The following is a 15,948-nucleotide window of genomic DNA, read 5'->3' as shown; positions in this document are numbered from 1 at the left end:
TCCTGTGTTCCTGATAGTATTTCATTTCCTGTCCTGACCCGGCTTGACCTGTCTTGTCTGCATCCCTGGCTTTGACCCTTGGTACTTTGACAACAAGGGAATGATTGGAGGTTACAATGGAAAAACAGCTTGGAGGTTTCAGCACTAGGAGTGTGCGGGTCGTTAAAAGGACTTGCATTTCCCATACCGGGAGTCGAACCCGGGCCGCCTGGGTGAAAACCAGGAATCCTAACCGCTAGACCATATGGGAAAACTAGCTGCCTTGTTTTGAGAAAAATAGAGAAAACCAAAGGGAAAAAAAGATGCGCCACCGCCATCAGCTTCCAAGTATGGTGGCCAGCTATGACACACATATCACTTTCACTAATTGGCCTCGTTAGCGCAGCAGGTAGCACGTCAGTCTCATAATCTGAAGGTCGTGAGTTCGAACCTCACATGGGGCACTACTCTCTAACCATTTTGTGAGCCTTGGGGTCCTTAATCTATGAAAAACACTACTCTTCATCCCTTAGGTCTTGTAGGAAACCATATGGATGGAAAATTGACCGGAAGATCAAGCTTTCAGTGCTCTTTTGCCTTCCACCATATTCCACCCAGCTAAAATCTTTAGCTCTGCATCCAACAGACCTTGCAAGATACAATGTCTACTCATCCTGGAACAACAGAGGCATTTTCCATCTATGTGACATGCTTCCCTTAGTTTCATCACACAGAAAGAACAAAGCACCGAGGAATTCAAAAGGGCTTTTTCAAAGGTGTGGAAAAAAAAGATGATGTCTCTGTCAGAGAATGGTTTGCAGAAGATTGGCACATAGATATTTGCCAATGCAAATGTGCAGAAGAGCGAGAACGGCCGAGAAACTTCATGTGCTAGTACGCATGTGCGTACGCCAAAGCGCACACAATGCGTGACAATTTCTGGTGCCCAGTGGCCTATTTAAAGCTAGCAGCATAAGCCATTAGTTGCTGGATGATCTTCAGCTTCCCCTGTGAGTTCCTGTGATCCTGATATTATTCATGTGTGAAAATTCATGTGCCAGTGCGCATATACGTACGCCAAAGCGCGTGCATGAGCCATTAGTTGCTGGATGAACTTCAGCTTGCCCTGTGAGTTCCTGTGTTCCTGATAGTATTTCATTTCCTGTCCTGACCCGGCTTGACCTGTCTTGTCTGCATCCCTGGCTTTGACCCTTGGTACTTTGACAACAAGGGAATGATTGGAGGTTACAATGGAAAAACAGCTTTGAGGTTTCAGCACTAGGAGTGTGCGGGTCGTTAAAAGGACTTGCATTTCTCATACCGGGAGTCGAACCCGGGCCGCCTGGGTGAAAACCAGGAATCCTAACCGCTAGACCATATGGGAAAACTAGCTGCCTTGTTTTGAGAAAAATAGAGAAAACCAAAGGGAAAAAAAGATGTGCCACCGCCATCAGCTTCCAAGTATGGTGGCCAGCTATGACACACATATCATTTTCACTAATTGGCCTCATTAGCGCAGCAGGTAGCACGTCAGTCTCATAATCTGAAGGTCGTAAGTTCGATCCTCACACGGGGCACTACTCTCCAACTGTTCTGTGAGCCTTGGGGTCCTTAATCTATGAAAAACACTACTCTTCATCCCTTAGGTCTTGTAGGAAACCATATGGATGGAAAATTGACCGGAAGATCAAGCTTTCAGTGCTCTTTTGCCTTCCACCATATTCCACCCAGCTAAAATCTTTAGCTCTGCATCCAACAGACCTTGCAAGATACAATGTCTACTCATCCTGGAACAACAGAGGCATTTTCCATCTATGTGACATGCTTCCCTTAGTTTCATCACACAGAAAGAACAAAGCACCGAGGAATTCAAAAGGGCTTTTTCAAAGGTGTGGAAAAAAAAGATGATGTCTCTGTCAGAGAATGGTTTGCAGAAGATTGGCACATAGATATTTGCCAATGCAAATGTGCAGAAGAGCGAGAACGGCCGAGAAACTTCATGTGCTAGTACGCATGTGCGTACGCCAAAGCGCACACAATGCGTGACAATTTCTGGTGCCCAGTGGCCTATTTAAAGCTAGCAGCATAAGCCATTAGTTGCTGGATGATCTTCAGCTTCCCCTGTGAGTTCCTGTGATCCTGATATTATTCATGTGTGAAAATTCATGTGCCAGTGCGCATATACGTACGCCAAAGCGCGTGCATGAGCCATTAGTTGCTGGATTAACTTCAGCTTGCCCTGTGAGTTCCTGTGTTCCTGATAGTATTTCATTTCCTGTCCTGACCCGGCTTGACCTGTCTTGTCTGCATCCCTGGCTTTGACCCTTGGTACTTTGACAACAAGGGAATGATTGGAGGTTACAATGGAAAAACAGCTTTGAGGTTTCAGCACTAGGAGTGTGCGGGTCGTTAAAAGGACTTGCATTTCCCATACCGGGAGTCGAACCCGGGCCGCCTGGGTGAAAACCAGGAATCCTAACCGCTAGACCATATGGGAACACTAGCTGCCTTGTTTTGAGAAAAATAGAGAAAACCAAAGGGAAAAAAAGATGTGCCACCGCCATCAGCTTCCAAGTATGGTGGCCAGCTATGACACACATATCACTTTCACTAATTGGCCTCGTTAGCGCAGCAGGTAGCGCGTCAGTCTCATAATCTGAAGGTCGTGAGTTCGATCCTCACACGGGGCACTACTCTCTAACCATTTTGTGAGCCTTGGGGTCCTTAATCTATGAAAAACACTACTCTTCATCCCTTAGGTCTTGTAGGAAACCATATGGATGGAAAATTGACCGGAAAATTGACCGGAAGATCAAGCTTTCAGTGCTCTTTTGCCTTCCACCATATTCCACCCAGCTAAAATCTTTAGCTCTGCATCCAACAGATCTTGCAAGATACAATGTCTACTCATCCTGGAACAACAGAGGCATTTTCCATCTATGTGACATGCTTCCCTTAGTTTCATCACACAGAAAGAACAAAGCACCGAGGAATTCAAAAGGGCTTTTTCAAAGGTGTGGAAAAAAAAGATGATGTCTCTGTCAGAGAATGGTTTGCAGAAGATTGGCACATAGATATTTGCCAATGCAAATGTGCAGAAGAGCGAGAACGGCCGAGAAACTTCATGTGCTAGTACGCATGTGCGTACGCCAAAGCGCACACAATGCGTGACAATGTCTGGTGCCCAGTGGCCTATTTAAAGCTAGCAGCATAAGCCATTAGTTGCTGGATGATCTTCAGCTTCCCCTGTGAGTTCCTGTGATCCTGATATTATTCAGGTGTGAAAATTCATGTGCCAGTGCGCATATACGTACGCCAAAGCGCGTGCATGAGCCATTAGTTGCTGGATGAACTTCAGCTTGCCCTGTGAGTTCCTGTGTTCCTGATAGTATTTCATTTCCTGTCCTGACCCGGCTTGACCTGTCTTGTCTGCATCCCTGGCTTTGACCCTTGGTACTTTGACAACAAGGGAATGATTGGAGGTTACAATGGAAAAACAGCTTTGAGGTTTCAGCACTAGGAGTGTGCGGGTAGTTAAAATGACTTGCATTTCCCATACCGGGAGTCGAACCCGGGCCGCCTGGGTGAAAACCAGGAATCCTAACCGCTAGACCATATGGGAAAACTAGCTGCCCTGTTTTGAGAAAAATAGAGAAAACCAAAGGGAAAAAAAGATGTGCCACCGCCATCAGCTTCCAAGTATGGTGGCCAGCTATGACACACATATCAATTTCACTAATTGGCCTCGTTAGCGCAGCAGGTAGCGCGTCAGTCTCATAATCTGAAGGTCGTGAGTTTGATCCTCACACGGGGCACTACTCTCTAACCATTTTGTGAGCCTTGGGGTCCTTAATCTATGAAAAACACTACTCTTCATCCCTTAGGTCTTGTAGGAAACCATATGGATGGAACATTGACCGGAAGATCAAGCTTTCAGTGCTTTTTGCCTTCCACCATATTTCACCCAGCTAAAATCTTTAGCTCTGCATCCAACAGACCTTGCAAGATACAATGTCTACTCATCCTGGAACAACAGAGGCATTTTCCATCTATGTGACATGCTTCCCTTTGTTTCATCACACAGAAAGAACAAAGCACAGAGGAATTCAAAAGGGCTTTTTCAAAGGTGTGGAAAAAAAAGATGATGTCTCTGTCAGAGAATGGTTTGCAGAAGATTGGCACATAGATATTTGCCAATGCAAATGTGCAGAAGAGCGAGAACGGCCGAGAAACCTCATGTGCTAGTACGCATGTGCGTACGCCAAAGCGCACACAATGCGTGACAATTTCTGGTGCCCAGTGGCCTATTTAAAGCTAGCAGCATAAGCCATTAGTTGCTGGATGATCTTCAGCTTCCCCTGTGAGTTCCTGTGATCCTGATATTATTCATGTGTGAAAATTCATGTGCCAGTGCGCATATACGTACGCCAAAGCGCGTGCATGAGCCATTAGTTGCTGGATGAACTTCAGCTTGCCCTGTGAGTTCCTGTGTTCCTGATAGTATTTCATTTCCTGTCCTGACCTGTCTTGTCTGCATCCCTGGCTTTGACCCTTGGTACTTTGACAACAAGGGAATGATTGGAGGTTACAATGGAAAAACAGCTTTGAGGTTTCAGCACTAGGAGTGTGCGGGTCGTTAAAAGGACTTGCATTTCTCATACCGGGAGTCGAACGCGGGCCGGCTGGGTGAAAACCAGGAATCCTAACCGCTAGACCATATGGGAAAACTAGCTGCCTTGTTTTGAGAAAAATAGAGAAAACCAAAGGGAAAAAAAGATGTGCCACCGCCATCAGCTTCCAAGTATGGTGGCCAGCTATGACACACATATCATTTTCACTAATTGGCCTCGTTAGCGCAGCAGGTAGCACGTCAGTCTCATAGTCTGAAGGTCGTGAGTTCGATCCTCACACGGGGCACTACTCTCTAACCGTTTTGTGAGCCTTGGGGTCCTTAATCTATGAAAAACACTACTCTTCATCCCTTAGGTCTTGTAGGAAACCATATGGATGGAAAATTGACCGGAAGATCAAGCTTTCAGTGCTCTTTTGCCTTCCACCATATTCCACCCAGCTAAAATCTTTAGCTCTGCATCCAACAGACCTTGCAAGATACAATGTCTACTCATCCTGGAACAACAGAGGCATTTTCCATCTATGTGACATGCTTCCCTTAGTTTCATCACACAGAAAGAACAAAGCACCGAGGAATTCAAAAGGGCTTTTTCTTTTTTTTTTCCAAATATAGTTTTATTAATTTTATCGGTACATAGAACAAAGAAGAAAAAAACAAACAGTCTGGTGACCATATCATATAGGTAACAGAGATTGGTGAAAACAGGTGCGCAGCACCGGTGGAAGACAAAATCCAGCTCAGATCGAATATCAATGGTTGCCCGAGGGCACGGTGAAATGCACAGACATATATTGAAAGTAGCCACTTTGATAACCATCCTCCATACATATATAATTGACCACAACCATATATCCCCACTGCGCAATGTAAATAACGTGAACTGGAATCACCAGAGAAAACAGAGAGTATGGATAGTCTGAAAATAAAGAAGGAGAAGCAATAAGTAGAGACAGGGATTGGGGGAAGGAGGGGGGAAGAGGGCGAGGGAAGGGAGGAAGGGGTAACGGGTAGACAAATCTGTAGAGGCAGGTCGCAGGGTCTCTAGGCTTAATAGTAGAGCCCCCGGGTACCATACACTATTTAACATGTCAGGCGTCAAATAAGGGTCTCCCTGCATCTGAGTACTTGAATAGGTTCCAACGGGTCCATATCTGAAGATACGTCTCACGTTTATCTGCTGCTGTCAAAATCAAGTCCTCCATTTTTATTGATTTCTTCAACCTTTCTCAGCCATAGTGCCACCGTAGGTGGGTTTTGCTGTTTCCACATGAGGGGAACGCAGGCCTTGGCCGCGTTCACCAAATGTCGTAGAATCGATTTTTTATAGGTCTTGAGCGACATGGTAGAGACATGTAGCAGGAAGAAGGCGGGATCATCAGGTATCACGAATTCCGTGAAGTCCTGAGATATAGTGCGTACCGAGTGCCAAAATGTTAGCAGTTTGGGGCAGGTCCAAAAAATATGGAGCAATGTCCCCTTATCCGTGCCACATCGCCAGCACCGATCTGAGGTCTCCGGGAACATGGCACGGAGTCTGCTGGGAGTCAAGTACCATCTCATCAAAACCTTATAATTCGTTTCTTGCGTCTTTGAACAAATGGAAGACTTGAGAGACAGGTGTATCATCCTGTGGACCTGCCCTGCGTCAAAAGTACGTTGGAGGTCCACGCCCCATTTCTCAATGCAAGTCAGTTCAGGTTGGACCGGGGGTGTATTAAGAAGGGTATATGCCCCAGATAGGATCCGGGGAAGTGGTTCCCTGCCCGAGCAGTAATCCTCAAATGTAGTAAGGGGTCTACAGTATTGATGTGGGTCATGTAAAGAGTGTAGGAAGTGATGCAGTTGTGCCGCCGGCCAGAAGGGCACACGGAAGGGACCTGCAGAATCTGTCAACTCTGTAATAGATGGCCATCTATTTCCTAGGACAAAATTAAATGCGGCTGTGATGTCGGACTCCCGTAGGGTCCGGAAGTGTATGGATGACATGCCCGGAGGGAATTTGGGGTTGCCTAGAATAGGCGTTAGGGGCGAGGTCGTGGACGTCTGCCGTACACTTAACACAGCCTGTCTACTTTTTCTCAGTGAATTTCCTATTAAAGGGTGTGATTTTAAGGATTGTGGCAAGTCTTCCCAACACCATAGTGCTCTATTCAAGGGGACAGGGGATTGTTCCTGTTCGATCTGCGCCCACAGTTTTAGATTACCATGACGCTGCCAGTCAATGACTCTTCCCAAATGTACTGCTAGGTAATACCTCCTCACATCTGGGATCGCAAGCCCGCCGTAGTGCTTCGGTAACGTTAACTGTGACCGTGGTATACGGGTTTTCTTGCCGGCCCAGACAAAGCGCATGAACAGTGCCTGTACCCGCTGAAAAAATACCGTCGGTATATTGACCGGCAGCGCCTGGAATAAGTAGAGATATTTCGGGAGGATGCACATCTTTAACAAGTTGCACCTCCCAAACCAGGAGTGCAAGTTCGTTTGCCATTTGCTCAACAAGATCTTAGTTTCCGCAAGTAGAGGGGGGAAATTTAATTCGTAGAGATGGGATAAATCAGGTGATAGTTTAGTGCCCAAATAGGTTAACGCTACTGATGTCCACCTAAAGCGGAAGTTCGTTCGGAGCATCTGTATCATGTTAGATGGGAGGGCTATTCCCATTGCTTCTGACTTCTGAAAATTAATCTTCATGTTAGAAAGGCGGCCAAATATCTCGAATTGTTTAAGTAGATTAGGGAGAGAAACCGATGGATTTACCAGAGAAAAGAGGAGATCATCCGCATATGCGGAGATCTTATGTTGTGCCTTCCCGACCTGTATACCCTGGATGTCCTGGTTGAGTCTAATAGTCGCCAGTAAGGGCTCAATGGAAAGTGCAAATAACAGGGGGGATAAGGGGCAGCCCTGTCTAGTGCCATTCCTAATGGGGAAGGGGTCGGAGAGCACTCCGTTCGCCTTCACCTGCGCAGTTGGGCTCGAGTATATGTGAGCTACTCTGTTGATCATCACTTCCCCTAGGCCTATGTGTCTGAGGACTGAGAACATAAATTCCCAATTTACGCGGTCGAACGCCTTTTCTGCGTCGGTGTTCAAGAAAACGCATGGTATGCCTCCGGAATTTACTACGTGTAGTAGGTTCAGGACCTTAGACGTGCTGTCCCTGGCTTCCCTCGTGGGAACAAATCCCACCTGGTCCAGGTGGACCACATTCTGAATATGTCGAGATAAACGGGTAGCCAAGATCTTCGTATAGATTTTCAGGTCTGTATTCAGCAGTGATATCGGTCTGTAGCTACTACAGGCGGTCGGATCCTTTCCTTCTTTATGCAATACCGTAATATGGGCCTTAAGGGTCTCGTTAGCTAGAGGTGTCCCTGCGTCCAAGGCGTGGAATAATTTAAGTAAGCGGGGGCCTATGATTGGGAATAGTGTCTTGTAATACTGAAGAGTGAGCCCATCCGGACCTGGAGCTTTCCCAGGTTTTATGGCACTCAAGGCTGTCTGTATTTCCAAGAGGGTAATCAGGGTTTCTAACTCAGCACAATCGTCTGGGGAGAGCGACTTCATGCGAGAGTCATTAATATAGGACACCATGTCTGCCGGTGAGGTAGAGGGGTTTGGTAAATTATAAAGTCGCGCATAGAAATCCCTGAATTCCTGAGCGATCTGTATGGGTAGAGTCGCAGGTTGTCCACCATTACTGATCACCTTGGGGATGTAGGAGGAAAGTCTGTGTTCCCTAACTTGCTTCGCCAATAGCTTCCCACATTTGCTCCCCGACTCATAACTCACTCTGCGGCAAAATTGCAGAGCTGCTTTGGCTTTATACGCCAGCAGGTCCGTGACCTGTCGTCGTACTGTCGCCAAATCCATTTCTGAGGCACGAGAAGGGGCAAGCTTATGCGCGGACTCTAGAGACGCCAGTTTTTGTAGTAGGAGGGTGAGCTGTCGTTGTCTCTCCCTTTTGATCCGGGCTCCATGTTTGATCAGGATGCCTCTAATGACCGGCTTATGCGCCTCCCAGACAATTCCCTGGTCACAATCCCCCCCATCATTGGTTTGAAAGTATAGTTCCAGTTCCCGAAGCACATCTGCAAGGACTTCAGGAACCTGAAGTAGGCTTTCATTAAGTCGCCAGAACCGTTGCCTAGGCGTTGTGTGATCAGAAATAGTATAGCTCAGAAAAATGGGTGCGTGATCTGACCAAGTAATATTGCCAATTGACGTCTCTCGGACATTATGCAGTTGGCCATGTGGTATCAGAAAGAAGTCAATTCTGGAGTAGACCTTATGGGGGGTAGAGTAAAACGTATAGTCAGTTTCACCTGAGTGTTGGAGCCTCCAAACGTCGATCAACTGGGCCTTGTGGAAAGTTTTAGCTATGCGTTGCAAATGACCCTGGGGAATGGACGATCTGCCAGTCGAGGTATCACATGACGGGGTCGGGGGGATATTAAAGTCCCCCCCCAGAATCAGGTGACCCTGGGAGAAGCTCTGAAGTCTACCCAAAACTCGCTCCAAAAACCCTACCTGATTCTCATTAGGGGCATAGACAGTCGCTAACGTCAGCTGGATGTCACCCACATGGCCTTTGAGGAATACAAATCGTCCCGCGGAGTCTAGGAGGGAATCCTGCGTTTGCCAGGGGATTGCGTTAGAGATTAGAATGGAAGTCCCTCTGGATTTCGCCGTCGGGTTGGTGGAATGAACAGCTATGGGGAAATGTTTGTTCCGTAAGTAGGGTAGCTTGTCGCTTCTGAAGTGGGTCTCCTGGATGAAAGCAATATCCGCAGAGGCTTTTTTAAGGTCATGCAGTAGCATCCGCCGTTTCTCTGGTGTATTAAGCCCCTTGGCGTTCAAAGAGAACACCCTTAGATTGTCTAGTGTCATGTTCCGTTTATTCAGGAGGAGGGGGGGGGGGGGTAAAGGGGGTAGGGTGGGGACGGGCGGGTTAGGGTATTGAGAGTAGGTGAAACAATAAGACAGTAGATAGTAGAAATAGGAGAGATAAGAGAGAAGCAGAAGAAGAAGAAGAGATTAGAGAAAAACAAATAAATCAAACAAATAGAAAGCGTTTAAAGCAAACCACAATACTAATGCACGGTCAAAAGACCGTGATCCGTGTAATTACACGGTATACGCATATAGTACGCCGGAGGGGTGAAACACCCCCCAGACGAATATGCAGGCCTAAGTGGGGGAGATGGAAGGACACTGCCCGATAGGCGAGCTCCCGGCCACCCCCCCCCCCCCCCAACCGCTCAAAACAACATATAACTGTCAATAAGCGAAGCATTGAACCACATAGGAAACATAACTTGTAAGGTTAACACCGGCTAGGAATACATAATCTATACATCCCCACATTGGAGCCACCTATAGTATCCCTCCCCTCACCCACTACCTTCTGGTGGCGTAAAGCCTCATCCACACCGAGCTCCAGGTGGGGAGCCCCAGCACCACATAGCATGTCTCTATGAATTGCACTCCACCTCCACCCCTCTGACCCCCAGTCTGTGAGAGAAAGGTAAATGGGCCAGGGTCCAAAGATCCATACGGGGCAGCCACAGCACTCCTGTCGGCTAGAGAAATGTAGAGTATAGGTGCTGTTCCGGGAGGGCATGGGACCCAGTAACCAAACAACCCCAGAATCCCCTGGGATGGTACCCCCTGGCCCTACCGGGAGGCAGGATAAAGGCATTCAGGACTCCCAGTTCCAGCTCAGCATTGTGCGATAATGTCTGATTGGCGTCCCCTCACTCAGTTCCAGAAAAACTCGTCTCCGACACCCCAGCAGAAACGGCCAGCCTCAGGGGATGTCAACACCACCCCCCAGAGCCCTCAAAGTGTAAGTCCCCAAGGGTAAAATATACTGCATTCACCAGGTGGGACAGGGACAGTAACGTCTCTCCGGGACACAGAATGGGTGGGGGCCAGGTGAAGTTCAAAATCCGGGCAACAAGGTGAGGCAAGTGGGGTCAATGGCAAAAACACATTAAGGGATGTACTCACACTCCAGGGCATTAGATCTCTCTGGGCGCCTCCTCCAAGGGTGCTCTGCCAAGGCGACGGCTCCCCCTGCGTCTGGGTAGGGATCTCTCCCTACGCATCGGTTGATGGTCTGGGCGTGCCGTGTAGCGGGGCAGGAACTCCAACCAATTGGGGAGGGTGATTGGCTCCACTCCAAGGAATTCAAACAATGCCGGGAGCGATGCCGGTCTCCTGAGGGTGAAGTAACCTTGATCTCTGCGGAAAGTCACTGAGAGAGGGTAACCCCATCTGTAGGTAACGCCGCGTCGCCGGGCCAGGTCCAGCAGGGGTTTGAGCATTGCTCTACGTCGCAGCGTTGCCCGGGAGAGGTCCGGGAGAATTTTAACATTAGCGCCATCAAATTCCATGTCACCCGACTCCCATGCCTTGCGGATAACCAGATCTTTGTGTGTGTAGTGATGAAATCTACAGATTACGTCTCTGGGCCTCTCCGGGTCTGTTGGTCTAGGGCCCAGGGCCCTATGGATGCGGTCCAGGGTCACCCGTTCAGGTAGCTCACCTCCTGCAACGTGGCGGAAGATGGCCAGTGCCGTGTCCGCCAGGTCCTCTGCGCCCGTGGCCTCCGGGAGACCCCGGATTCGGACGTTGTTCCTCCGGCTGCAGTCCTCCATTTCTTCTTGTTGCAGCTGTTGGTCCGTAATCGCCTCCATGTGCTGCACAAGGCGCTCCTCCAGGGATCCCACCCGTAAGTCTAATGCTGCGGTGGAAGACTCCCCCGCAGACACCTTAACTGTCAGCTCCTGTACTTCTGCTCTAATCACAGAGATCTCCTTCTTGTGAGCTGCTTCCACAGTGCCTATAAGAGCTACTATGTCTGCTCTCGTGGGCAGCGCCTGCAGGAGGGACCTGAGCTCCGGGTCAGGCAGGTAGGAATGCGTGAGCTGGTACGAGGGACAGCTGGGTTCAGCTTGCAGCTCTGGAGGGGTGTCCTCTAAGAGATCCGACATCCCAGCTCCCGTCGGTAGCCACGGGGAAGCGCTCAGGGACTCCTCACCCATCACACGTGCGGCCGCCATCTTGGATTCCGGGGTGAGCTGGTGAGAGCGGCGGAACAATCGCTCAATATCGCCCGTTGCGGGGGTCTGAGAGGCTGATTCTGACGCCCGGAGCTTCCGCAGTGCCTTCTTTCGTCTAGCGGTGTGCATGCTTCGTCGCTGAAAAAGCGGAGCGGTCGGTGATAGCGGGAGACGGCCGGGAGCTCAAGGCAAGCACGTCTCTATCCCAGCATGTCCAGGCCACGCCCCCCAAAAGGGCTTTTTCAAAGGTGTGGAAAAAAAAAAAAGATGATGTCTCTGTCAGAGAATGGTTTGCAGAAGATTGGCACATAGATATTTGCCAATGCAAATGTGCAGAAGAGCGAGAACGGCCGAGAAACTTCATGTGCTAGTACGCATGTGCGTACGCCAAAGCGCACACAATGCGTGACAATTTCTGGTGCCCAGTGGCCTATTTAAAGCTAGAAGCATAAGCCATTAGTTGCTGGATGATCTTCAGCTTCCCCTGTGAGTTCCTGTGATCCTGATATTATTCATGTGTGAAAATTCATGTGCCAGTGCGCATATACGTACGCCAAAGCGCGTGCATGAGCCATTAGTTGCTGGATGAACTTCAGCTTGCCCTGTGAGTTCCTGTGTTCCTGATAGTATTTCATTTCCTGTCCTGACCCGGCTTGACCTGTCTTGTCTGCATCCCTGGCTTTGACCCTTGGTACTTTGACAACAAGGGAATGATTGGAGGTTACAATGGAAAAACAGCTTTGAGGTTTCAGCACTAGGAGTGTGCGGGTCGTTAAAAGGACTTGCATTTCCCATACCGGGAGTCGAACCCGGGCCGCCTGTGTGAAAACCAGGAATCCTAACCGCTAGACCATATGGGAAAACTGGCTGCCTTGTTTTGAGAAAAATAGAGAAAACCAAAGGGAAAAAAAGATGTGCCACCGCCATCAGCTTCCAAGTATGGTGGCCAGCTATGACACACATATCACTTTCACTAATTGGCCTCGTTAGCACAGCAGGTAGCGCGTCAGTCTCATAATCTGAAGGTCGTGAGTTCGATCCTCACACGGGGCACTACTCTCTAACCATTTTGTGAGCCTTGGGGTCCTTAATCTATGAAAAACACTACTCTTCATCCCTTGGGTCTTGTAGGAAACCATATGGATGGAAAATTGACCGGAAGATCAAGCTTTCAGAGCTCTTTTGCCTTCCACCATATTCCACCCAGCTAAAATCTTTAGCTCTGCATCCAACAGACCTTGCAAGATACAATGTCTACTCATCCTGGAACAACAGAGGCATTTTCCATCTATGTGACATGCTTCCCTTAGTTTCATCACACAGAAAGAACAAAGCACAGAGGAATTCAAAAGGGCTTTTTCAAAGGTGTGGAAAAAAAAGATGATGTCTCTGTCAGAGAATGGTTTGCAGAAGATTGGCACATAGATATTTGCCAATGCAAATGTGCAGAAGAGCGAGAACGGCCGAGAAACTTCATGTGCTAGTACGCATGTGCGTACGCCAAAGCGCACACAATGCGTGACAATTTCTGGTGCCCAGTGGCCTATTTAAAGCTAGCAGCATAAGCCATTAGTTGCTGGATGATCTTCAGCTTCCCCTGTGAGTTCCTGTGATCCTGATATTATTCATGTGTGAAAATTCATGTGCCAGTGCGCATATACGTACGGCAAAGCGCGTGCATGAGCCATTAGTTGCTGGATGAACTTCAGCTTGCCCTGTGAGTTCCTGTGTTCCTGATAGTATTTCATTTCCTGTCCTGACCCGGCTTGACCTGTCTTGTCTGCATCCCTGGCTTTGACCCTTGGTACTTTGACAACAAGGGAATGATTGGAGGTTACAATGGAAAAACAGCTTTGAGGTTTCAGCACTAGGAGTGTGCGGGTCGTTAAAAGGACTTGCATTTCCCATACCGGGAGTCGAACCCGGGCCGCCTGGGTGAAAACCAGGAATCCTAACTGCTAGACCATATGGGAAAACTAGCTGCCTTGTTTTGAGAAAAATAGAGAAAACCAAAGGGAAAAAAAGATGTGCCACCGCCATCAGCTTCCAAGTATGGTGGCCAGCTATGACACACATATCACTTTCACTAATTGGCCTCGTTAGCGCAGCAGGTAGCGCGTCAGTCTCATAATCTGAAGGTCGTGAGATCGATCCTCACACGGGGCACTACTCTCTAACCATTTTGTGAGCCTTGGGGTCCTTAATCTATGAAAAACACTACTCTTCATCCCTTAGGTCTTGTAGGAAACCATATGGATGGAAAATTGACCGCAAGATCAAGCTTTCAGTGCTCTTTTGCCTTCCACCATATTCCACCCAGCTAAAATCTTTAGCTCTGCATCCAACAGACCTTGCAAGATACAATGTCTACTCATCCTGGAACAACAGAGGCATTTTCCATCTATGTGACATGCTTCCCTTAGTTTCATCACACAGAAAGAACAAAGCACCGAGGAATTCAAAAGGGCTTGTTCAAAGGTGTGGAAAAAAAAGATGATGTCTCTGTCAGAGAATGGTTTGCAGAAGATTGGCACATAGATATTTGCCAATGCAAATGTGCAGAAGAGCGAGAACGGCCGAGAAACTTCATGTGCTAGTACGCATGTGCGTACGCCAAAGCGTACACAATGCGTGACAATTTCTGGTGCCCAGTGGCCTATTTAAAGCTAGCAGCATAAGCCATTAGTTGCTGGATGATCTTCAGCTTCCCCTGTGAGTTCCTGTGATCCTGATATTATTCATGTGTGAAAATTCATGTGCCAGTGCGCATATACGTACGGCAAAGCGCGTGCATGAGCCATTAGTTGCTGGATGAACTTCAGCTTGCCCTGTGAGTTCCTGTGTTCCTGATAGTATTTCATTTCCTGTCCTGACCCGGCTTGACCTGTCTTGTCTGCATCCCTGGCTTTGACCCTTGGTACTTTGACAACAAGGGAATGATTGGAGGTTACAATGGAAAAACAGCTTTGAGGTTTCAGCACTAGGAGTGTGCGGGTCGTTAAAAGGACTTGCATTTCCCATACCGGGAGTCGAACCCGGGCCGCCTGTGTGAAAACCAGGAATCCTAATCGCTAGACCATATGGGAAAACTGGCTGCCTTGTTTTGAAAAAAATAGAGAAAACCAAAGGGAAAAAAAGATGTGCCACCGCCATCAGCTTCCAAGTATGGTGGCCAGCTATGACACACATATCACTTTCACTAATTGGCCTCGTTAGCACAGCAGGTAGCGCGTCAGTCTCATAATCTGAAGGTCGTGAGTTCGATCCTCACACGGGGCACTACTCTCTAACCATTTTGTGAGCCTTGGGGTCCTTAATCTATGAAAAACACTACTCTTCATCCCTTGGGTCTTGTAGGAAACCATATGGATGGAAAATTGACCGGAAGATCAAGCTTTCAGAGCTCTTTTGCCTTCCACCATATTCCACCCAGCTAAAATCTTTAGCTCTGCATCCAACAGACCTTGCAAGATACAATGTCTACTCATCCTGGAACAACAGAGGCATTTTCCATCTATGTGACATGCTTCCCTTAGTTTCATCACACAGAAAGAACAAAGCACAGAGGAATTCAAAAGGGCTTTTTCAAAGGTGTGGAAAAAAAAGATGATGTCTCTGTCAGAGAATGGTTTGCAGAAGATTGGCACATAGATATTTGCCAATGCAAATGTGCAGAAGAGCGAGAACGGCCGAGAAACTTCATGTGCTAGTACGCATGTGCGTACGCCAAAGCGCACACAATGCGTGACAATTTCTGGTGCCCAGTGGCCTATTTAAAGCTAGCAGCATAAGCCATTAGTTGCTGGATGATCTTCAGCTTCCCCTGTGAGTTCCTGTGATCCTGATATTATTCATGTGTGAAAATTCATGTGCCAGTGCGCATATACGTACGGCAAAGCGCGTGCATGAGCCATTAGTTGCTGGATGAACTTCAGCTTGCCCTGTGAGTTCCTGTGTTCCTGATAGTATTTCATTTCCTGTCCTGACCCGGCTTGACCTGTCTTGTCTGCATCCCTGGCTTTGACCCTTGGTACTTTGACAACAAGGGAATGATTGGAGGTTACAATGGAAAAACAGCTTTGAGGTTTCAGCACTAGGAGTGTGCGGGTCGTTAAAAGGACTTGCATTTCCCATACCGGGAGTCGAACCCGGGCCGCCTGGGTGAAAACCAGGAATCCTAACTGCTAGACCATATGGGAAAACTAGCTGCCTTGTTTTGAGAAAAATAGAGAAAACCAAAGGGAAAAAAAGATGTGCCACCGCCAT

At 48.0% G+C, this 15,948-nt stretch overlaps 1 non-coding gene across 1 annotated transcript; it reads left to right on the top strand.

Annotated features, from left to right (window-relative positions):
* The first annotated feature begins 2,596 nt into the window (after positions 1-2,596).
* On the top strand, positions 2,597-2,669 carry TRNAM-CAU (transfer RNA methionine (anticodon CAU)). Its single transcript has one exon. It is a non-coding gene; the product is annotated as a tRNA-Met (tRNA).
* The last annotated feature ends 13,279 nt before the right edge of the window (positions 2,670-15,948 follow it).

Source organism: Lithobates pipiens, unplaced genomic scaffold (assembly GCF_037356315.1).
Source record: "Lithobates pipiens isolate NorthernLeopardFrog02 unplaced genomic scaffold, aLitPip1_a1.2 Scaffold_8, whole genome shotgun sequence".
NCBI classification, from domain to species: Eukaryota; Metazoa; Chordata; class Amphibia; order Anura; family Ranidae; genus Lithobates; species Lithobates pipiens.
The sequence above is the reverse complement of the archived record's forward strand: the minus strand, read 5'-3'. Positions and strand labels throughout refer to the sequence as shown.